Source organism: Triticum urartu, chromosome 7A (assembly GCF_056163025.1).
Source record: "Triticum urartu cultivar PI428250 chromosome 7A, HENAU_Tu73, whole genome shotgun sequence".
Lineage (NCBI taxonomy): Eukaryota > Viridiplantae > Streptophyta > Magnoliopsida > Poales > Poaceae > Triticum > Triticum urartu.
The window spans coordinates 3,117,476-3,141,344 of NC_141879.1; the positions used below are offsets into that span (position 1 = coordinate 3,117,476).

Consider the following 23,869-nt stretch of genomic DNA (forward strand, 5'->3'; position numbering starts at 1 on the left):
ACATGTTTTTTAACTGTGTGTCGGGTGTTGAGGGAATATAAAATAATGGGAAAAGGAATGAAGCCGGGATATGCGGGCAAGTATAGAGCTCACCATCCGATTGGCAGGTAGTAGCTCTCGTTAAATGGACTTGACGTACCGTTGGTCTATGCCGCGCAAAACGATAGTCTGCAAAATAAATTTACAATAGGGTGAGTTCTTTTGCAACATAGAAACATGTGCATATTAATTACCGGATAAGAACATTAATTTGGCAAACACAATAGCGCGAAATCAGGTTCCATGATCTTTCACCATATGGCTGTGTCATTCGTCTGAGCTTGTGACAGGTCCAACTGGCACAACCTCCTACATAAGATTGCACAACACTCGTGGCTAAGTTTGTGCAGTCCAGCAATCTCTCTACGTACTGTGCTGCCCTCAACAGATATGAACCTGGGTGATGGGTGTCTGAACCATACGCTGCAGATAATTTGTTTGATGTTAGCGACATATTTATGCGTGTAATATTGCAGATGACAAACATAAAAGGAGGGGTGGCTGGGGGCGGTACCTTGAAACGGTGGATGGAGAGGCATATTGGTGACCCAGAGCTCGATGAAGTGTCCTGCTGCGCTGGATATTTCATTTGGGGGACAAATCAGACCAAATGGATCATTGTTGAAATCAGTTATGACATTCGACAACGGGCTTGGTAGCTGGTCCGTGCATTGGGCGAAATTAGCATTAATTGTCGTTTAGCCGCTACATCCCATGGTATCCAACAATGATTGATGAAACTACGTCATCGATGAAGATTGACAGCCTTTTTACATTGTCGGATTGGATGTTGTCTGTGGCAGTGCCTGATTGGGGGAAATCTTCTGTGGCATAGAACAAAAGGTACTCTAGTCGTGAGTGGTCGTAGTTCACCAAATGTTCTGGGTGAGAGGCAAATAATAATAAATTGCCAGGTATAAACAATAATAATTGAAACATAATAAATTTAGTTATAATTGGTGAGAGACAAACAATAACTTATTTAGTGTTCCCGCAAAAAATACTTATTTAGTGGATTAACGTTATTCCTGTGCGTTGCTTGTATACCTTCGGTGGTGTTGCGACAGTCTGTGTTGTTGTGAGGTGCGGCGTGCGGAAGTCTCATCATTGATATGGTCATCCTAGCGACAAATTTTATAATTCTTAGGCAGGTGACTATCTTGGGGTCACTGTTATTTTAACCATTCCCATGAGCCTCCCCGGCAAGTTAAATTCAGGACCTTCAGCGCCAATCTTACCAAACAGAGGGGTAGGTCCTGGCCTGGTGATCACTTTGTCGTATACCATCAGCCAAAGAGATAACATGGCTACCATGAATTTCCCTTTCTCACACACCTCAACAATTTCGGCATTTACGGCCCTTCTATAAATCAGGAGGGAGTGTTTGTAGCACATCATGAGAGAGTACATGTAGCGATGTGGGTGGAAGTGTCTGTTGCATATCAGAGGAGGAAGTATATGTACAAGTATTCGTAGGTCTTCAGGATGGACTGTCTCTACCCCTTCACGATTAAATTTTCATAGCACTTCATGAAGCCATTTTCGTACCTCTTCCTTCAGAGACTGGACTTTCAGCTCCCGGTGCAGGGGCACCCTCATGAATAGTAAATTCAAAACAATATGAAAAACAACAACAAAAATCTGAAACTTTGGGGGATCAAATATAATCAAACATTCAACGTTCAGGCAAAGTTTTAGCGTCAAAAAACATTTGTGCAGCCCTCACAAAAAAAAATCAGTGTTAAAGTTATGTGTACTTTTGAGCAGTAATTTTGTTTTTTTTGTGAAGGTTCCTCGAGTGTTATTTCTGGCTGAAAATTTGCAAGATCATCAAAAGTTTGATCATATTTGATCCTCCAAAATTTCAAAAAATTTAATCTTTTTTCATTTAGTTTTGAAGTTACTGTTCATGAGTGTGCCCCTGCACCCGGGAGCTGTCACATCTTTCCCCTTCATGAGGGACTGGGGGTGTCTGTCGCCCTTGCGCTACAGGATCAACTATTTCTAGTGAGTGTTCGTAGCACATCTAGTGGAAGTGTTCGTGGCACATAAGGAGGAGCTTCATGTCGGCCGTAAATATCTGGAGGAAGTATTCGGCCAAGCATCTGCAATATAAATGTCATGTTTAGTTGGTTTCCCTAGCTTAGCACCTCGAGACATCATACATGGATATCAGCACGATGTTAAGAAAAGTATAAAAAATGTACTATTTATTGTCAGAAATTACCCATGGCATCACTACTGGAAAAACACACGTTGCCTAGTATGATAACCTAATTAAGCCGAGTGCTAAACCATGGGCTCACGGCTTAAGGTCGTTTCATGAGCTTTCTGTTGTAATAATGTTTGAATTTTGTTCGAGGGAAGCCAATATGGCAGCCCATGTTTTAGCTAATGAAGCCGAGAGCACTTTTGTGAATGTTTGCAAATGAATAAAATCAGCCATGATGGCTTCTCGTCACTGAAAAAACATGTTTCTCATGGAGGGGGTTGGGTTTTGGGTTTCAAAATCTTTTGATTTTACCCGTTAAAAAAAGATTTCCCCTTGATTACATTTTTTTCACGTGAAGGGAATGGATTTACCTCGTGATGCGGCATGCATGTTGGTAGCCGTTTCACATGAGTGGCCAGGATTGGATGCTCAATTGCTACAGTACATATAACAGCTACTGTAGTACGTCGCTGCTCACATAACATAGGCGATAGTGGAGGGAACGTTTGGTTCCTGGGTACATATGTATCCTATATGGAAAAAAATTTAACAATTCAACAAAAAGTAAAAAAAAATTGAAAATATTTTTGAAATAAACTTTACCTTTCGTTGTACCTGTGAGAAAAGTGGAACAAAAAGAAAATTCCTCTTTGACTTCTTTTCAAAAAAGACAAATTTTCGGTCAAAATAGCATGTTTGCAGCAGTGTCCTCTCTAAGAGCCCATTCGGGGGTCTTTATTTTTGCATAATTTTTTCGTTTTTTTTCCTTCATACAAAATGAGCTAAGTTTGCTTTGATGCCTGGGTGAATAACAAGTTGCTTGCACATCCTTAATTAAATCTTGCCATCGTGTAAAACTGCTAATTCATCACCATGTTGATGGTTGATGGGTGGTCATCCTGGTGTAATATATTTGTCATCTTTTCAAAGAGTTGAAAGAATGTTTGGGTTAAGTATTTGATAGTATATGGCATAATTTCGCATGAGGAATACATTTCATTGCACAGATGTTGTATATGCAAAATCCCGTCTTATGTTTTCAGAGGAAAACAGACTTGACTGGGAGCTCCATCTTATGTCAGCTACAGTAACATCGACTAACAAAGATATACATTGAGTCCTCGCAAAAAAGAAAAGAAAAAAGAGTGATATACATTGACAGAATTTCAGCACATAAAGACCCTCGTAGTCTTGCATTCGGACTGAATTTGTGATGTTACAGTCTGAAGTTGTTCAGTTAAAAAAGGTAGCAAGGGGCATCCACATAACTGGCTAGGCTCTGGCCATCCAGCACTCCTCTGGTTCTTTTTCCTGGGCCGCTGCATGCATGCTCTGTTTTTTAGTGCGCGTGAGAGGCAGAAGCATCAGCAGGCTAACTCGGAACTTGGAACATCAAAACCAGTGAAAAAAATAACACGCTAATCCACAAGTAGGCACAACTTCTTTTTCATGGAAACAACAGACTACTCCATGATGTGCTTGAAGAAAAGAAAATCTCAGTGAAAGAATTATTTCATACAAGTAATAGTGAGTACTTGAAGACCGATCGAGTAATATACATTGCCAGATTCCATTCCATATAATAGTCATGGAGGAACTAAGGCATGCTTTGCATGGAGCAGATACAAAGGCATACATACATACATACATACATATAATTAACGGACTCAGTAGATCATCGGTATAAAGGAATCACCTTTTTTTTTACAGTTACCGGCGACCTTCTCTCTTTGGAATTGCTTTAACCAAATCCCAGTAAGCGCCTCCTTTTGAGAAGGCTCCCTCCAACTTGGGGCACTTTCTGATACGAAATTCCTCGAGGGTTGGGAGCTGCTGCAAGAGTCCCTCCCGTAGTGTCTCCAGCACTGGGCAGTCACCAATTTCTAACTCCTTGAGCTGAGGAAATGATTCAACCGCTACTTGTCCTGCCACCTCCTAGTGCCATCTCTCTAGGTTAGGCATGTTGACAACTTCCATGGTTTCCAGCTTAGGAAAGAAGGGTGGTGGAGAAATACATGACTGCACATTCTCTGTATCATTATTACCTAGATATCGTAGATGCTTCAAGTTTGTCATTTGTTTATAGTTAGAGAGTGTCTTCAATGCTCTCAAGGACATGCATGTTGACTTGGCTATACTCCAACGAGTGTCACACCACATCCTTTCGAGTAATATTGTCCGGGGCCAGGGAGCTAGAATTACCTCCAGGTCACTCCAAATATAGAAATAAAGATTATCAACTGACAACTATCGAACCTTGTGACGTAATGAACTGGCTTTTGTGGATCTATTCATAATGGTGCAATCTTCTCCGCTTACAAATTCAGCAAGGTCATGCATGAGATCATGCATCCTGCAGGTAGTTGGTCGGTGGATGTGCTCATCTGCAAGTTCGAAGAGGCTTTTCTTTTGAATCTCCACATCTTGGAGGAAACACCTCCAAACAAGCACATCAAAAATTTGTTGGCCTCTTGTTTCTGATGCAATAAAGTCATTTGCCATCCATAGCTGGATTAGCATGTGTTTATCCATTTGGCTATCCTTGCTGAAAATAGCACACAAAGAAAAACATATCTTTTCTTCCGATGACAAGTGATCATAGTTCAGCTGAAGTGCAGGTACAATCCCAGTAGTTGTGAGGATGGCATCCTTCCAGACATCACTATCCAGAACGGAAAACCACTGATTGTAATGGCAACGGCTTTGTGAAGATGTCTGCAAGTTTATCTTTAAAAGAGATTAACTTGATCTGAAGTAGTTTCAGTGCAACAGGTTCCCCGTCAAAATGATAATCAACCTCTATGTACTTTTGCTCATGCATGAAACACTGAGTGAGAAGAAAGGTGTGTAGCACCAATGTTGTCACACCAAAGAACCGGTGGATGTCGCTGAGAGATCCCCAACTCATGAAGCAAAGTTTGTATCCAGATAAGCTCTATCGTGGCATTGGCTACAGCTTTGTACTCAGCCACGGTACTACCGTGGGACTCCGTGGCCTGTTTTGGAGCACTCTAGGCAATCAAGTTTGTAATGACCCATAGTTTAGAGAGAGTGGGGATTTTTTTCCTGAATTTGTGTTGCATTCATGCAACCAAAAGTTGGGGTAAATTTAAAACTTTTGTTTGAACTTAGAAGAAGTTGGATTCAAAGATAAAATTGGGCATGATCTTTTCTTACATTTGCATCTTATAAGATCACAAATCAAATCATGTAAGTGCTCTGTATTTTGATGTAACCTGATTGATTTGTCTCTGTAAGCTATGTATAGGTTAAGCTCCAGAGTCATAAGCTGTTTTTGTTGTACCTCACTCATGTTGAACTTGAAGGAAGGCCCGTCTAACCTCTGTGATGTTAGTAACATTGATCATGATGTAATCATTCTGGATTGCATGAGAGGTTCCAGTGGTGTTACCATGGTTGTTTTGAGGGACATTGGACAAAGCAACAATAGATATACAAGGTGTTTATCAATCCTGTTTGTCAGCAGATTCAATAGAGATAGAGGTGTTTATCAATCCTGTTTGTCACCAGATCCAGTGATGTACTCAAAATGGCACTTACTTACTCAAAACAGCAGATTCAAAATCCTGTTTGTGAGCACGTGCAGGCACGCCCAGCGCAGGCCATGAAGTGTGACCCCTGAGAGGACGAGCGTCATCAACACGGGGAAGCAGCACTCGGAGGCAGGCGCACAGACGGACAAGAAGAGTGCGTCCAGCTTGATCGAGGTGGCGCGACGGAGGCATGGCAGCTCGGCCTCCCTCGATAGGCTCTCTACGCCCCAAGTGAGGCCCAAGACAAGCTCCTCGGGCACCAGCCGTGCGGCGGCGCGCAACAGCGAGGTCATGCACGGTCTGGTGGCGGGGGTGTCGAGACATCGATGTCCAGGAAGGACACCGAAGAGGACGAGCACAAGCTGGCGATTTGGGCGAGCACTGGCTGGACCGACTGGAAAGCAACATCGCGGAAGACGGGCGCGAGGAGGTGTGCTGCGGGAAAGGACGCTGGTGCGCAGCGGAGGCCGGCGAAGACGAGGAGGAGCAAGTCTTCGGGAAGGTTACTGATGCGGTCCCCTCCTCCGCCTGGATGGCCACTTTTTTCGAAAAGGGGCGCTTTATTACTTAAAACCTTTATAAGCATTACATCCGGCCTCTGCATAACTTTTTTTTTGAACGGTCATTGGGGTGGGGGGAGAGATTCCCCACCTGAATATATTGCTCAAAGTGGCCAAAATGCCAACTGTTTGATCCAGTTTATAAGAAAAACCGGATCGAAAACCTTAACAGGTTGACCCCGTTTATAAGGGAAACCGGGCCGAAAAACCACACAGGAGGGAAAGATTACATAGGGTGGGAGCATATGGACGCCCCGAAGAAGGCACTACCTAGCCAGCAAGCTAAGAGACCACCACCATAAAAGTCGAGTGGAAGTGGTGTGTCATCGAGGAAACACAATACCAACACTAAACAACTATCCTAACGCACCACACCGGCGTGCGTACCAACCCCTTGGCACAACAGAGGAGCAGCACCAATTAACGAGTGACCCATCACGAACCTTAACTGGAAACTCCGCCACAACAAGCCGACACGATTAGCAAGGTGGGGAGGCATCGTTGCTTCGTTGTTGAGCAAAGATGAACCGAGATAGCACGAAGAGCACGAAGGTCACCAAAACAGACGACACGCATGAGAGGGTCTTGAGCTGGCAGAGCAGAGGATGACCAACCCCCAAGGGCAACGGAGGATGAATGGCGGCAAGGAGCTCCCTAGTGACGCCTTCAAGAAGGTGGACGACATCCGAGGATGACGCCATCACAGAGCTTTCGCCTGGCCTCTGCATAACTAAGATGCACACAGGCAAACAAGGTCCTTTTATAGAAACGAATAATAAGAAAGGCCAAATACAAAGAGACATGTAGAGTCCGTACAACGCCTAAAGCGGAGCGGGGTGGGGGAATCCTAAGATCATGTTGCCATCCATATTGAGTAAGAGTATCTCTCGCCGTATCTCCTAACAGTTGCTTGGATACATCCACTGCAGCACGAATCACAACAAGGTTTGCTCTGACAGTTTTGGCTCTGTAGATACGTATATTCAAAGAGAGTGAACTAAAAGCACCTGAGAGAGCCAATACAGTGACGCACCCATGCATGCAAAAAAGCGACGAAAAGGCAACTCATCAGGACGTAAGCAAAATGGTGCTTAACCATTTATATATTTTTTATGATCATGATGTTTGTGCTTTCAGAACTGACTGTATTGCTGATTTTTATATAACAACATTATAGGACAAAGTACAGAAAGGATTTTCAGAACTGACTGTATTGCTCATGTTTGTACAATTTGGACTCTCCGCTGCAGCTGCTCAACCAAATGGACACTGCACACAGGGAAACAATAACAGAGGAAAAACAGAGCAACATGAACAGAGGAAACTCTTGTGCTCCGTCTCTTTTGATATCCTGTTACTGACAGTCTAACAGCTGCTTGAGTGCGCACTCACTACACCCACTGCGACAACTCATGGCTCCAACAGACTGCTTGGGTTCACCGCCACCCCCGATGTGCAAAACACTCAACTGCTTATACTACAACAAGCTGGGTTTACTCGTCACTGTTTGGTTGGGCTCTCTAAACATGTTGGTCCTCAACATTCAGAAAGTGTGAAATAAAAGCGCTTCAGAGAGTCAATACAAAGCCGCACCCATGCATGCAAAAAGAGTCGAGAAGGCAACTCGATAGGATGTAATTAAAATGTTGCACATAATGATATTTCTTACACTTGTTTTATACTCATACTTCGACAGACTAGAGATGGGGAGGCTAACGGACCACGGTGCCCCAGCCCCTGCAGATACGAGCACCCGTTGAGCTGACGCAATTGACTCGCGCCGGATGGATCTTGTCGTTGGCCGGGCGCAGTCCTTCTGGGAGCGGCGAAGGGCAATGCGGACGACCATAGCCTCCTCCGTCCTGCATGGGACGACACCCCAGTTGATGGATCCGGAGTGGTTGGAGTCAAATCCTCTATCCTCCATGCTGGAGAGGGCCGAATATCGGTGGAAGGGAGCTTTGGGGCGGAGGGGAGTATAGTGGAGTGTAGAGTCTAGGGTTTGGTCCGACGAGCGGATGAGACAAGTATATGTGAGGTCGTATGGGCCAGTGCAGGCCGGATCCGACGTGATGAACGCGCCAGATCGCGCCCGGGCCACCCATATATGTCCTAGATTTGAGCTGAATCTGAGGGGTGCCGTGCCGGGCGTTTGAAGCAGGTTTGAGACGCCTGTCTAGATAACTTTTAGTTTGAGACTTTTTAGGGTACATCATACTACTAGAGATAGTGGATAGTAGTATATAATTGATCCAATGGTCATTATTGATCCCTGAGTTTTTTTCTTTGCAGTTTTGGTAATTGGTTGTTAGGGTAGATTTGTCCTTCCATAATGATAATTGTTATGATTAATAATATGAGTAATTGCAGTTATTAATAAAATAAGCAATCACACCTGAAAAAGAGAATTATCTCTATCTTAACTGGTGGGTGTGCCCCTCATTCTCACGCAGTTCTTCCTTGTACTTCTGTCACCGCCCAAGCATCCCGGCGGCCGTCGTGACAGTCGCACAGGGCCGGCCGCTCCGTCTCCCAGCCTCTGGCCGCCGCCCCAAGATCTTCGACAGCGCAGCCGCCGGAGACCCCCTATCCATCGCGCGATCTTCGGACGGCGCCTTAGATAGGTTCGACCGCGCCGTTGTGGAAATCCCCAAACGCCATAGGTGCTTGCGATTGACAGCAGCAGCCTGTCCGGACGTAGATGCTCTAAGGTGTCCGTATATGTTCTCCCATATTCTCTCCCTAAAGCTATAACTGAGTACTTATACCCATGGTTTTATAGTGCCCTTAATTATAATGTTAAACATATCTCGTTTTAAAATATAAATAGTTATTTTACAGTGAATTACAACAGTAAAGAAGGTGAAGAAGCGTTTTAAAAGCTGAAATTTGAAAGACAATGAACAAATCTCAGCCGTCGGTGTTCACTTATCTAAGACAATGAACAAATTACAACAGAGAAGATTCGAATAATATTCATAGATAAGCCGGTCATAAATCCACAATTCATCGGATCTCGACAAACACACCACAAAAGAAGATTACATCGGATAGATCTCCAAGAACATCGAGGAGAACATGGTATTGAGAATCAAAGAGAGTGAAGAAGACATCTAAATATTAGCTATGGACCTGTAGGTCTGTGTTAAACTACTCACGCTTCATTGAAAGGGCAATAGAGTTGATGTAGATGCCCTTCGTGATCGAATCCCCCTCCGGTAGGATGCTGAAGAAGGCCTCAAGATGGGATCACATGGTAACAGAAGGTTGCGGCGGTGGAAAAGTGTTTTCGTGGATGCTTCTGAGGGTTTTGGAATATATATGAATATATAGGAGGAAGATCTAGGTCAGGATTAAAACAGAGCAAAACCGGTCAAAAATGACACCAACAGTATGCATATATAGAATATGTACCGGAAAAAACTGCATGCATTTGTTGCTCAAAACAGAGCAGCTCCTCCCTCAGTTTTTCCTGGGCCTATGCATGCATTGGACAACAAGCAACTGCTACGTTTGTTGAACTTCATATTACTTACAAGAGTCCCATCTTCTTTTCCACTCCCTCCATTCTAAATATAAGACCTTTTAGAGATTTCCATACGAGCTACATAAGGATGTATATAGACATATTTTAGAGTGCAGATTCACTCATTTTGCTCCATATGTTGCCCGTATTGGAATCTCAGAAATTTGTAAAAGAAGCGAACAAATATTTGAAGTTATCAAATTTTATGGATATTCTAAACAACATTTCAAAACTGGAACATTTAAGAATAAATGAAAAAAAATCTTAAAAATGCGGACAATTTAATTTTCTGATCCATTTGTTGAAAAGAGTAATAGGGAAAAGAAAAGAGAAGGAGAAACAGAAAAAAGAAAAAATACGAAAAATGGAAGGAAATGAAAACAAGAAAAACGAAAAAGGAGATAAAAGTAAAAGAAAAAAATAAAAGCAATAAAGAAAACTGAAAAAAAAACGGTTCGGAGAACCTGCTAGAACGTTCTGAAAACCAGAATAAACCAGCTGAAACCTTCAAGAACGTTCCTAAAACCAGGATCAGTGGAACGCACGTATGGCTCGTATAAGGGCCGGCCCGCCTCAATCGCTGCTCGATGCAGAATGCGTCCAATAGGAAATCCGGACATGACTCTCCTTTGTCCACCACTCGTGGTCTTGACGGGCTTGGATATTGGTTTCTTTGGATTCCTCGGGTGCTTGTTAGTCTAGTAGTATTTTTGTAATATACATAACATTCTTTTGAACTACACGAACATTTTTTTAAACTCAGTACTCCCTCCTGAATTAATTTGGATCGGAGGGAGTATATATTTTTTAAACAAGTGACAATTTGAAATGCCACAAACATTATTATTTTTTGCATGACTGTGCTTTAGTCCCTCGTCTCAGCCGTCGGTGTTCACTTATCCTCCCTCGATCGGACCATTTGGGCCGTCCATTAACTAAACTTAACTGAGCCGTGCTGTGCTCCCTCAGAGGTTCAACAACAGGAAACAGTGTGGTCCTTGACAGGACCTTAACTGAGCCTCGTTAACCACACTGTTTCAGCTGTGATTTGGACCATTCACTGAAGCTTCAACATCAGTGTGGAACTCACCACAAAAAACCGGCTGTGCCATGCTCGTACACCATCTTACCCTGTGATGCAGTGAATTTGCAAATGTTGAAAAAATAAAATAGGAAAAAAAAAACAAAGCAACTCCTCTGTTTTTGTTGCATGCTCTGTTTCGTCCCCGGTCAAACTCGTAGCAGTTTCCTCTTCATTTCCGATAGGGCACGGGTTCCTAGCCTACCTTCAAAGAGGAATAATGAACCACTCTGCAAGACATCTATGTATGCATCCCTACCTGCCATTAATATACAGTGACTGAACTCAGTAAGCAGAAGATCCAGTCACTGAATCCTTTCATACAGTAACAGTCATCGAGTAATGTACAGTGACTCATTCAGTCCATAAATACTTCATCTGCTTAACTGGATAAGCAGCATTACATTTTGAATTTGTGATTCTTTCTCGTCACAATCTTAATACTGTTACCTAAAAAGAGCAGCAACAAGAAGCATCTGTTTAACTGAATTAGCTCTGCCCGAAAACAAGCAGCTTGGCAAGAGTTCATCTGATACAACAACTTTACTGCCTTTTTGAAACAAACATGCTCTTAAAACTATGCAGCTGCTTTAGATTTTGACATCTATAAAGACACCAAATAGATTACACAGATAGATGCAGCTATATATGATTAATAAACTGAAGTTGAGTTACAAATTGCTATGAGGAGTCCTGGATCTTGGTAAAGAGAACTAGAGAACATGGTAAGCATAAGAGGCTATATATACCTCATTGAAGGCATAACCACATGAGGCCCTCGGCATACACAAGCGCATGCAACCGAAGAATTCAGCGCATGGCCTAGCCAACTGTTCTCTGTGGAATTGCTTCAACCAAATTCCAATATGCGCCTCCTTTTGAGAAAGCCACCTCCAAGTTGGGACAACATACGATACGCAGTCTCTCAAGGGCTGGGAGTTGCTGGAGGAGTCCCTCCGGCAATGTCTCTACCTCTGGACACCCATCCATAACTAGATAGTTGAGCGCAGTGACTCCATACATTCCATCTGAAAATGTTGTTAGGGCATCTCACTCATACACACAGAGTTCTAGCAATTTTTTGTTGTTCCCCAGAATTGCTGGCATGGTCACCAGCTTGCGACAATACCAGATCAACAATTTTTTAAACAGATGCAGGCAACTTTGGTACCTCCACCAAATTTCCACATTGTTTGATTTGAAGATCCTGGAGTCGAGGAGGCATGGCATTTTCGTCAGCAGATATTGTTGATGGAAGTGAACCAGTTAAGTTGGAACAACCGAGCACATTTAGAAGTCGAAGACAACTCAAGCTTCTGAATTCTATCGCTGGCCATTGTACTATACTACTGTTGCCTCTAATCTCCATTGTTTCAACAAAACCAAAATGGTTCCATATATTCCGTTGTATTTGGGATGGTTCAGATGAGAAAAGGCAGTTGCAATCTACTATATCCACATCATTAATAAATCTGCAAGGTATTATTTTCAGCTCCTCATCAAAGAGCTCTATATTTTCTGCGAAGCCTTCAAGCCTCAATTTCACGCTAGAGTCACCAAGCCTCGAGAAATGAAGGTCCATCCGCCGCCAACGATATGTAGGGTGCATATCAATTATGCCTTTGCACTGAAGATTAGATTGCACTGAGAGATTAAACATGTGGCGAAGGGGAATGCAACTTCGGCCCTTCACCACTAGTTCTTCTAGTAAAGGGAGCATCTTCGGCTTGCTTGCTATTGGGCATAGAGAAATAGTTAGCTTCTTGAGCAGAGGGGATGATACATCTGCCACTAGTCCTGGCACCTCCTGGTGCCATCGCTCTAGTCCATCCATGACGGCAATTATCATATGTTCCAATTTAGGAAAGAAGGGTGGTCTAGAAGTATTGGATTCCCTGATGTCAGTATCTTCAGTGCCAACACATATACTTGTCAACCTATGCAAGCCGCTCAAACACAAGTACACGAGGGAGGGCAGCCGCCATAATGGTGGAGGATCCTTGCAATTCATGCAGTCACTCGGACTAAGTTCACTCAGATGCTCTAAAACTGTAGAGTTGTGCATCCATGATGACAATTTAGCACCAGTGTAATTATGTAACACTAGAATTTCAAGCCTTTTGTGGGGAAGAAGGGCCTCTAATATTGCTTCTGCTTTAGCATCTGCGTATTGAATACGAGTACTGTAAGGTTCACGTTCCCAATTGAGTGACAATCGTTTCAAATTATGTTTGGTAGACAGGTTGCATTCTTTAGCATTTTCTGCAGCATGCACTTTTCTCAGCTTAAACAAAGAAAGAGCACCACCTAGATTCAGATCTTTCAGTTGATCAATTCCACGACCTGCATCACTATCAATGACATAACTTGTCAATGTCTGTAGAGAATTCAGCTGACCAATACCCTCTGGCATGCGCTCCAAACTTCTACACCCAACAAGGAAGATATGTCGAAGACTTCTCATATATTTCATGCCTTCTGGTATATAATTTCTCCAGCCATGTACAACTAATGAGCTTCAATGTTTGCAAGCTATACAGCATGGTAATGGCTTCAGGCAGTGCATGTACACTAGAGTGAGAAAAATCTAGATAGCGAAGATGCTTCAAGTTTTTCATATGTCCCTCGGTTGAGAATGTCTTGAGTGCTCGCAAGGACATAAATTTTGACTTGGTCATACTCAGCAACTTGGCTTCACCACGAGGAAAGCCGCTCACTTTGGACTAATATCGTGCGGGCCCGGGTAGCTAGAATTTCCTCCATGGTTGCAATAGCTTGATTACTGACATAATGAACTGACAAATGTTGAGCCTCATGCTATAATGATCTAGCAGCTGTGGATCCTTGCAGAATCTCCTGATGTGATGAAGATTTTTGCAGAATGGAGCAATCTTCCGCTTATGGAGTCAGCAAGATTATGCATGAGATCATGCATCTTGCAAGTAGTTGGTCGATGGATTTCCTCATCTTCATACGCAGAGAGTAGATCCTTTTGAATCTTCACATCTTGGAGGAAACATCTACAAACTAGCATATTGAAAAATTGTTGGCCTCTTGTTTCTGATGCAATAAAGTCATTTGACATCCAAAGTTGGATTAACATGTCTTTATCTACCGGGGTATCCTTGGGGAAAATAGCACAAAATGAAAAACATATTTTTTTCTTCTGATGCTAAGTGATCATAGCTCAGTTGCAGTGCAGGTACAACCTTGGTTCCAAGGATGTCACTCTTCCAGACAAAACTGTCCTGAACAGAAAGCCATTCACTGTGATGCTTCGAACAAAGTAAAGCTGGCATGGTCTTGATAGCAAGAGGCAACCCCTTGCACTACAGGACAATAGTCTTAGCCATTGAAGCCAATTCCTCTTGCTTTTCCACTCCCCTTCCAAATGTGTTTCTATTAAAGAGCTCCCATGATTGATCCTCATTTAGAAGTGATATCTGAAATGGAGGAATTGTCCCCATGATAGAAGCAACTTTTGTCTATCTTCATTCCAAACATCATCCAGCACTAGGAGGTACCTTTTCTTGTCCAAAACCCCACTAAGTTCCTTCTGCAGTGCCTCAATCTGAGTCAAATCACACTTCATTGTGACCACTTCTATTACTGATCAGATTATCTCTTCGATAATAAACTTATTGGAGACACAAACCCATATGACCAACTCAAAATGATGCTTCACCCTCTGATCATTGTGCACAAGTTGGGCAAGGGTGGTCTTACCAATTCCTCCCATACCAACTATGGGAAGCACCATGACATTGTTTCCATTATTGTTATTATGGCCAAGCAATAGGTTCACCACTAGTTCCTTCTCATCTTGTCTGTCGACAATCTCTAGCTCATCGATACGAGTGTGTGTTTGCTGATGAAAAATGCTTGGTGCCTCGGAATCTTGTAGGAAGTGGAAATTGTTCATCTCCACAACAAGTTCATCAATCGTCTCAAGGGCATCCTTCAACTTCCAACTCATGTGAAAACGGAAAACAACCAGGCTATTGGCGGTGAAGTAGCTGAGCAGCTGACATGAATACAAATAAATTCAAATTTAAAGGCTTCCAATTTCCAAATTAAACCTTAAATTGAAATTGAAAATGGGAAGTTGTGACTAATTGAAAACAGAGATGCATTGTACCCCCTATGAACAGTAAATGAAAAACAATAAATTGAAATTATAAAGATTCCATCACAACTAATTGAAAACAGAGCCAGCCGAGGCGGGGTACTTTTTCTCTAGGAAGAAAGGTAGGATGAGGACGAACCTTAGATGCCTCGGAGGGGCGGCGGAGCTTGGCGGCATGGCGGCGTAGCACCTCGTAGCGGAAGTCGTCGAGGACATCGTCAGCATGGTAGGCTGCGGTCTTGAGGTCCTTGATCCATAGGCTGACGGCGGGGTTTGTTCGGCTCTTGACCTCGGCGTCTAGCAGGATGCACTGGACAGCCGCGAGGTGGCGCTCGAGCTTCCGGCGGGACTTTTCCAGCCCCCAAGCCCGCAGCAGCTCGGCGACAAGCGCGTCGCCGGCCTTGGCAGCGACGCTGCCGAGCAACGGCATCAGCAGGGAGCCCATCTCAGTTAGTCGCCGCCTGTGGGTGGCTCAACCGGTGGTGCGCTGGTCTCAGTCGGTCGCCGGCGGCGGTGGGTGGCTCAATGGAATGGATAGCAGTCGGCCAGGTGAAGTGGAATGCAAAGGAGAATGAAGGTGGGAAAGAACCTAGCTCGCCGGAGTGAGAAAGAAAGGATGAGACCCCCGGAGCAATTTTCGAGATGATGCTTTGCTTTGCATTGCATTGCTTGTGTGCCAAAGAAGAGAAAGAAATAAAGGAGATGCTTTGGATCGCTTTGTCGCTTTGCTTTGTTTTGCTTGTGTTCCGTGAAAGAAAGAAGCAGATGCCATCGATGGAGGAGGGCAAGAAAATTCCTCTCATCACTACTTGCAGCTCCGTGCATGGTGCTCACGACTCATGTTGCCGTCCAAGATAAGAGAGATGATCTCAGTGACTGAATGAATATAAAAGAGGTGCACGCTTTACTGTCCGTATGCATTACATTGTTTTCCACAGTGTTACTCTTTCCGTTCGGAATTACTTGTCTTGTAAATGGATGTATCTAAAACTAAAATTTGTCGCAGAAATGGATGTATTTAGACGTATTTTAGTTTTAGATACATCCATTTCCAAGACAAGTAATTCCGAACGGAAAGAGTATATACAAAAGCTTCATCGCATAAAAATTCAGTAATCAGTACTGTATTCAGTAATAGACTTCTCTCCAGAACCAGTGCATTATAATATTCAGTAGTGAGTACTAAAGTATTATTATTTCAGTAAGCAGCAGAGGAGGTTTAAAGGAGCATATGAATATTTGTGATTCTTCTTTCTTGCGTCTCGCCACAGTCTTTATACTGTCCATCATCATGCCACAACACAACAAGTTGTTCAAGGTACATACATCATCTGATATTGAGCCGAAGCTCATCATTATGGTGGACAACGAGTCAACTCTGCTTTCATTTTATACCCAGGGGGGTTTCATTGCTGAAACTTGAAAGACGACGGACCGTGTTATTGTTACTTGAGGAGAAGCAATCTCAGCCGTCAGTTTTCGTTTATCCCTCCTCGATCAGACCATCTGGGCCATCCACTAACTGAACTTAACTGAACCCTGATGTGCTTCAGTTCTTCAGTCAACCACAAGCTACCTGAAAAACTGCATGCGTCAACCCATGCAAGCTTCTCAGCTTGATAGGAAAACCACTGCAGTACCAAAAATCAACTGGAAGAGTGCATCTAAGAGAAAGAAATGATGGTGTTCTTACCCATGACAAGAGTGTTTGCTGAGAGGCTGCCACTGCTACATAGCGATTTTCATTCTCTCCATTTGGAGTGCTAATGTGTACGTATTTTCTTTCCAGATGCTTTAGTTTCTTTCTTCAAGAAGGACAACCCTGTAAGACATATACCCCACGAGGGAGAAACTCTTTAGATAGGTGCAAGTTTTGACATGTACAAAGGGACCAAATCGATGGAGAACAAGGTAAAGTGAAGAGGTTATATATACCCCACGAGGCCAGCATACACAAGAAGCACATACATGTTCAGCACATACATGTTCATTAAGATCCAACTAATCTCTTTGGAATTGCTTGAACCAAATCCCAGTACGGGCCACCTCTTGACAAGGCCTCCTCCAAGTTGGGGCAGCCCCTGATACGGAGTTTCTTAAGGGCTCGGAGCTGCTGCAGGAGTCCATGTTGTAGTGTTTCTAACTTTGGGCACCACTCCATTCGCAGCTTCTTGAGCACAGTGACTCCATACATTTCATCTGAAAATATCGACAGTGCATCGCACCCATGCACACCGAGTAATATCAGTTTTATTATGTTCCCAAGAATTGTTGGCATGGGCACCAGCTTACGACAACGATTGATGTATAATATTTCAAGAGATTCAGGTAACTTTGGTACCTCCACCAAATTTCTCACAATCTATAAGTGTAAGGTGCTGGAGTTGAGGAACTAGGTCATTTTCGTCTTCAGGTATTGTTGATGGAAGTGAACCAGTTACGTTGGAACAACCCGACAAGTGTAGATGTGGGAGACAATTCAAGTTTCTTGCCCTTGCCCTTGCTGGCCGGCGAGGCCGGCCATAGTGGGGATAACATAAGTAGTATCATGCACTTGGGACTCGCAAACTTGCTTATGTGACAGATAATTAAAGAAGAGAGATGGTTATAGTAACATAGGTAGATACCGTAACATAATAAATGTGATGCTACTATGTGTCATGCATGACAATAAATGAGACCATGTATGATACTAACCTATGATACTATGCACTATGATACTATATACTAGTATCATATGCATGATACTAGTATATGATACTCCCCACTATGACCAGCCTGAGAAAGCTCTCAACTACACACGGCACATATTAATTGGATTGAATGACTCCCCTGCCTCATGGTAGTGTGATTTTTAGCACTGGAATTCTAAGGGCATCTCCGGCCGCGCCCCCAACAGGCCCCCCCAGGCCACTTTTTCGGCGCCGGCGCCGAAAAAACGGCCCAGTCGCGCCCCCAGGACGCCGAAAATCGCCGGTTCGGACCTTTTTTCCGCCCGGCGGTCACAGGCCGAACCCGGCGCGCTGGGGAGCCGTTGGGGGCTCCGGCGCTAGGGAAAAGCACGCCTGGCCCACACCGACAGGGGAAAAGTCAAGGTTTTCTTTCCCCGACTCGCCTCGCACCCCCCGCGCCCTCGGCCACCACTAGCTATATCCCGGCGACGGCCGCCGCCCTACTCCGCTAGATAGCCATTCCCCGCCGGAAAATAGCAGCACTTCGCCGCGGCAGCCCCTCCCGCAGCAGCTGGGCGTTTCCGGCCGCCGTTTCCGGCCGCGGAGGCGCGGTTTAACGGCAGGTACACGCCCACCGAGCGCAAGGTGTTCAGCGTTTTGCCTGCCTCGGCGATGGACTCGGATGAAATACGAGTTTTTATTAGTTGAACAATATAATTTGTATTGAATTATTTGTTGTTGTAGTATTTTGTTGAAGTATTTGATTTTTCTGTGATGAAATATGTGATAAGAAATAATTGTGTTGATAATTGAACGCCTAGACACGGCGAAACCACGCCGAATATGGGCCTATTCTCGCCCATATGGGCCGTTTATTCGCCGAAATTGGGCTGCAAAGTGGGCCAATTTCGACGCCTGGGGCGAGCTGGGGGCGACGACTGGGCGCAAACCCACCCCCAGCGCCGAGTGCATCGCCGGCTCGCCCCCAGGGGGCGATTTTTATGCGTCCTGAGGGGCCAACGGCTGGAGATGCCCTAACACCACCCGGCCCCTTCATTCCCTATAAGACACTCCTAGGCAGATGGCCATGGCAATTGAGTCAGCTGATTGATCTCAAGACGCTGTCGGTCGAGGAGTTGACCGGACGTCTCTCGGCTTGTGAGGACCACTATGACCTCAGACGGCACCAAGCAGTCCATCGGCCAACTCATGTACACCGCGGAGGAGTGGGCTGCTCGTGAGCGTCAGTTCGCCGACGGCAGTTCATCACACGGCGGCGGCGGCAAAAGCAAGTCGTCAGGAAAGCCTAAGCCATAGAGTGGCGGCAAACCTGCGTCGAACAGCGGAAAGGGCAAATGCCACTATTGCGGCAAGACTGGACACCGGAAAAAAGACTGCTGGTCATGGCTAGAGAAGCAGAAGGAACACGGGAAGAAGGAACATGCTAACCTCGTCCGCGACGACGACGATGAACATGATCAGGGGTTGTTTATGGCCGTGGTCATCAACGCTTCCACACCCGAGTTGGTGGCGCCGCAAGCTGTGTTTCTAAACGAGGAAAAGGTGATTCCTGTGCCTTCACCCAATGGCCTTTGGTACTATGATACAGGGGCGTCCAGCCATATGACTGGGAAGAGGAACATGTTTTCTACATTTGATGAAGGTGTACACGGCACAGTGAAATTCGGAGACGGCTCTCTGGTGGCTATAAAGGGCAGGGGCGCTGTTGTGTTTCGCTGCCAGAATGGTGATCAACGTGCTCTCTCTGAAGTCTATTTCATTCCCAGCTTATGCAGCAATATCATCTCAATAGGGCAGTTGGATGAGGGTGGATGCCGGATAGGGATTGAAGATGGGATCATGACCATCCAAGATCTAGGCAGGCGCATCCTGACTCGCGTCAAACGGACGGCGAGCAGATTGTACACGGACGTATGAGCATTGACGCCCCAGCCCGTCTCCTCACCAAGACTGAAGATGCCACCTGGCGCTGGCATGCGAGGATGGGACACCTGCACTTCAGAGCTTTGCGAGCCATGTCTTCGTAGGAAATGGTATGCGGGATGCCGGTCATTGACTGCGTCGAGGAGTGCTGTGATGGTTGTGCATTGGGCAAACAACACCATGCCCCTTTTCCTCAAGTGGCCGCATACAGAGCAGAAAAGGTCTTGAGCTTGTTCATACAGACTTGTGTGGCCAATCACACCAACCACACCGGGTGGCAGTAAGTATTTCTCGCTGATAGTTGACGATTACATTCGATACATGTGGTTGGAGTTGCCGAAATCCAAGGATGAAGCTCATCAGAAGTTTAAGAAAGTGCAGGCAATGGCTGAGAACGAAGGAAAATGCAGGCTTCGCGCATTCCACTCTGACCGGGACGGTGAGTTCAACTCCATTAAGTTCAGAGAATACTGCGAGCAGCTAGGCATCAAACACTACACGACCACCCCGTACTCCCCTTAGCAGAACGGAGTTGTTGAATGCCGGAATCAGACCGCCGTCGAGATGGCGCGTTGCCTGCTCAAAAGCGTGTCTGTGCCGTCATATTTCTGGACTGAAGCAGTGAAGACTGCGGTGTACCTGCTCAACAGACCTGCCACGCGCAGCTTGGACGGTGTGACGCCGTATGAGGCTTGGGCCGGCCACAAGCCAAGTGTGCTGCACCTACGGGTGTTTGGGTCTGTGGCGCATATCAAGAAGCTTTGCCATGGAGTGATGAAGCTCTCGGATCGATCAACCCCAATGATCTTCATAGGCTAAAAGGAAGGAACCAAGGGCTATCGTGTGTACAATCCGGCTACACAAAAGGTACAAGTCACACGTGATGTTGTGTTTGAGGAAAGCATGCAGTGGAGCTGGAGCACCCAGGGTGCGGTCACCGCACCCACACTGACGACATTCACTGTGGTATACGCCAATGGCCACGGTGTGCACGAGCTGGACACGAGCGGCTCACCTGCGTCTACGCCGAGAAGCAGGGCGCCACGACCACCCTCTACGCCACCATTGGGGACGCCGCCGGACTCTACCGACACGCTGACCGCATCGACGCCCGCCACACCGCAGACCGAGCCATGCACCCCTGTGGTGACGCGGGAGCCACGATGGGCCACGCCGCCCACGCACAATGACACACGCGATGTCGACTCCGGGCTGATAAGATACCGGCGCCTCTCCGATGTTCTCGACGAGACAGAACATGAGGTTGTATGGGAGGAGCCTGATCAGTGCTTGCTCACGGCAGAGGAGCCGCGCGAGATCACTGAGGCGCTGAGCGACAGGGCCTGGAAGGCGGCAATGGATGCGGAGATGGACTCCATAGGCGAGAGCAGCACCTAGGAGCTCGCCCACTTGCCGGCCCGCCACAAAGCCATTGGCTTGAGTGGGTGTACCGCGTCAAGCGCGATCCTGACAGCAACATCGTCAAGTACAAGGCGCGTCTGGTGGCGAAAGGCTATGTGCAGCGTGAAGCCATGGACTTCGAGGAAGTTTCCGCGCCAGTGGCACGGATGGAGACCGTGCGGCGGCTCCTCGCGCTCGCTGCGCACTATGGCTGGGAGGTGCACCATATGGATGTCAAATCCGCCTTCCTCAATGGTAACCTCGCCGAGGAAGTGTACGTGGCGCAGCCGCCGGGGTACGTCACTGCCGGCAGGGAGCAGCAGGTCATGCGGCTTCGGAAGGCGCTCTACGGATGGCGGCAAGCTCCGAGGGCCTGGTACGCGAAGCTGGACGAGACCATGAGCACGCTGGGGCTCACGCGCAGCGCACTGGAGCATGCCGTGTATCGCCGTGGGGATGCACATTCATTCCTGCTAGTTGGTGTGTATGTCGATGATCCCATCATCACCGGCACAGACCAAGCATCCAGCACCGAGTTCAAGAAGCAGATGCAAGAACTCTTCAAAATGAGTGACCTCGGTCTCCTAAGCTACTACTTGGGCATCGAGGTAACCCAATCCAAAGACTCAATTACTTTGTGTCAGAAGAGCTATGCAGAAAAGATACTTGAAGCTGCAGGGATGACAGGGTGCAATGGGTGTCAAACACCCATGGAGTGCCGGCTCAAACTGAAAAAAGATGATGAGGCAAAGGCTGTTGATTCCTCTCTGTATCGCAGTATAATCGGGAGTTTGAGATACTTGGTACATACCAGGCCAGACATTGCACATGCTGTGGGGATTGTGAGCAGGTTCATGGAGAAGCCAACAGCCACCCACTGGACAGCCATCGAGTAAATTCTTTGGTATGTGCGTGGAACTCTCAAACATGGCTGCTGCTACTGAGAAAGCTACACTGCTTGGATACAGTCACTACTATAAAAACAGCTATAACCAATATGGACACTAATAGCGCACTGTATATGTAATGCGCCATTACTAAATACTAATGGCGCACCATGTGTTGGTGAGCCATTAGTAATTTTTTTTAATTTTTTCGAAACTACTAATGGCGCACCGTGGGATGGTGCGCCATTACTAGTTCAACTAGTAATGGCGTACCACTCCCACGATGCGTCATTAGTAATTATGTTTCAATTTTTTTTTTAAACTACTAATGGCACACTGTGGGAGTGGTGCGCTATTACTAGTTGAATTAGTAATGGCGCACCATCCCACGGTGCGCCATTAGTAATTTGGCCCAAACATTCCCCCGAATGCACCCCCTGGTGGACCGCCTTTTCAGTTTCAAAAAATAAATAAAAGAAAATGATAGAAATGTCAAAAAAATAAAAGAAAATAAGATTCCCATGTGATATGTGGTCTAGTTGTTAGCAAAATTTACAAACATGAATTTTCGACTTTTTTGCAAAATCTCTCGAGAATTTGTAAAAATGGGCATAACTTTTGCATATGAACTCGGATGAAAAAAAATTTATATGAAAAATCATCTACTCAAAAAGTTATATCCGAATTTAATCAGGGAAACCCCGTTAAACATTTACAAAATCCTCAAAAACCTAACAGGAAAAAAGATACGGGGCTTTTAAGATCTGGAGAGGCAAAAAAATTCAAAAAAATTCAAACTTACTAATGGCGCACCTGCCCTGCCCATGGTGCGCCATTACTCTCTTCCCGCCTTCAAAATTCAAAATAAAAAAAATAAAAAAAGTTACTAATGGCGCATCTGCCCATGGTGCGCCATTAGTATCTTCCCGCCTTCAAAATTCAAAATAAATCAAAATAATAATAATTAGTAATGGCGCACCTACCCACGGTGCGCCATTACTATGCCGTATATATGGATGGGCGTGTCCTCTCCTCCTTACCTCTTCATTCTTCTCCTCCACTCCACCTCTCCTCCACTCCATCTCCTCGTCTCCTCCACTCCATCTTCCCTTCTCTCCTCCACCATACTACCCTCCTCCTCTCCGGCGACCTCCTCCTCCTCCTCCTCCTCCTCTCCGGCGACCTCCTCCTCCTCTCCGGCGACCTCCTCCTCCTCTCCGGCGACCTCCTCCTCCCTCCTCTCCTCCCCTCCCCTCCCCTCACGGTTTCTCCTTCCTCCTCTCCGGTGAGCTCCTCCTCCCTCGTCTCCGGTGAGCTCCTCCTCCCTCCTCTCCGGTGAGCTCCTCCTCCCTCCTCTCCTCCCATCCCCTCATGGTTTCTCCTTCCTCCTCTCCGATGCTCCGGTGAACTCCTCTCCGGCGACCTCCTCCTCCTCTCTGGCGATGTAGGCGAGCGCCTCTCCGGTCACCTCCTCCTCCTCCTCTCCGGCGAACTCCTCTCCGGCAATAGAACACGACAAAAGAACGTACAAGATCCAAAAATGGGAACAACATTTGAAATAATATCGTGAAAAAAACGTGCAAAAAATAGGCAAAAAAATCGAGATCCAGATCCAAATTCAAAATTCAAAAATAGCAATGGCGCACGGTGGGGGTTAGATGGTGCGCCACTACTATTTTCCCGCCTTCAAAATTCAAAAATACTAATGGCGCACCGTGGTCTATACTAATGGCGCACTAGTGGCCTATACTAATGGCGCACCGTGGCCTATACTAATGGTGCACCAGTGGTGCGCCATTAGTATACCAGATACTAATGGCGCACCCGTGGTGCGCCATTAGAATTTAATTCTAATGGCGTGATGCTA

General features: G+C 45.7%; 1 pseudogene; it reads right to left on the reverse strand.

Annotated features, from left to right (window-relative positions):
• Positions 1-11,794: 11,794 nt before the first annotated feature.
• LOC125523454 (disease resistance protein RGA2-like) lies at positions 11,795-15,681 on the reverse strand (annotated as a pseudogene).
• Between the last annotated feature and the right edge of the window lie 8,188 nt (positions 15,682-23,869).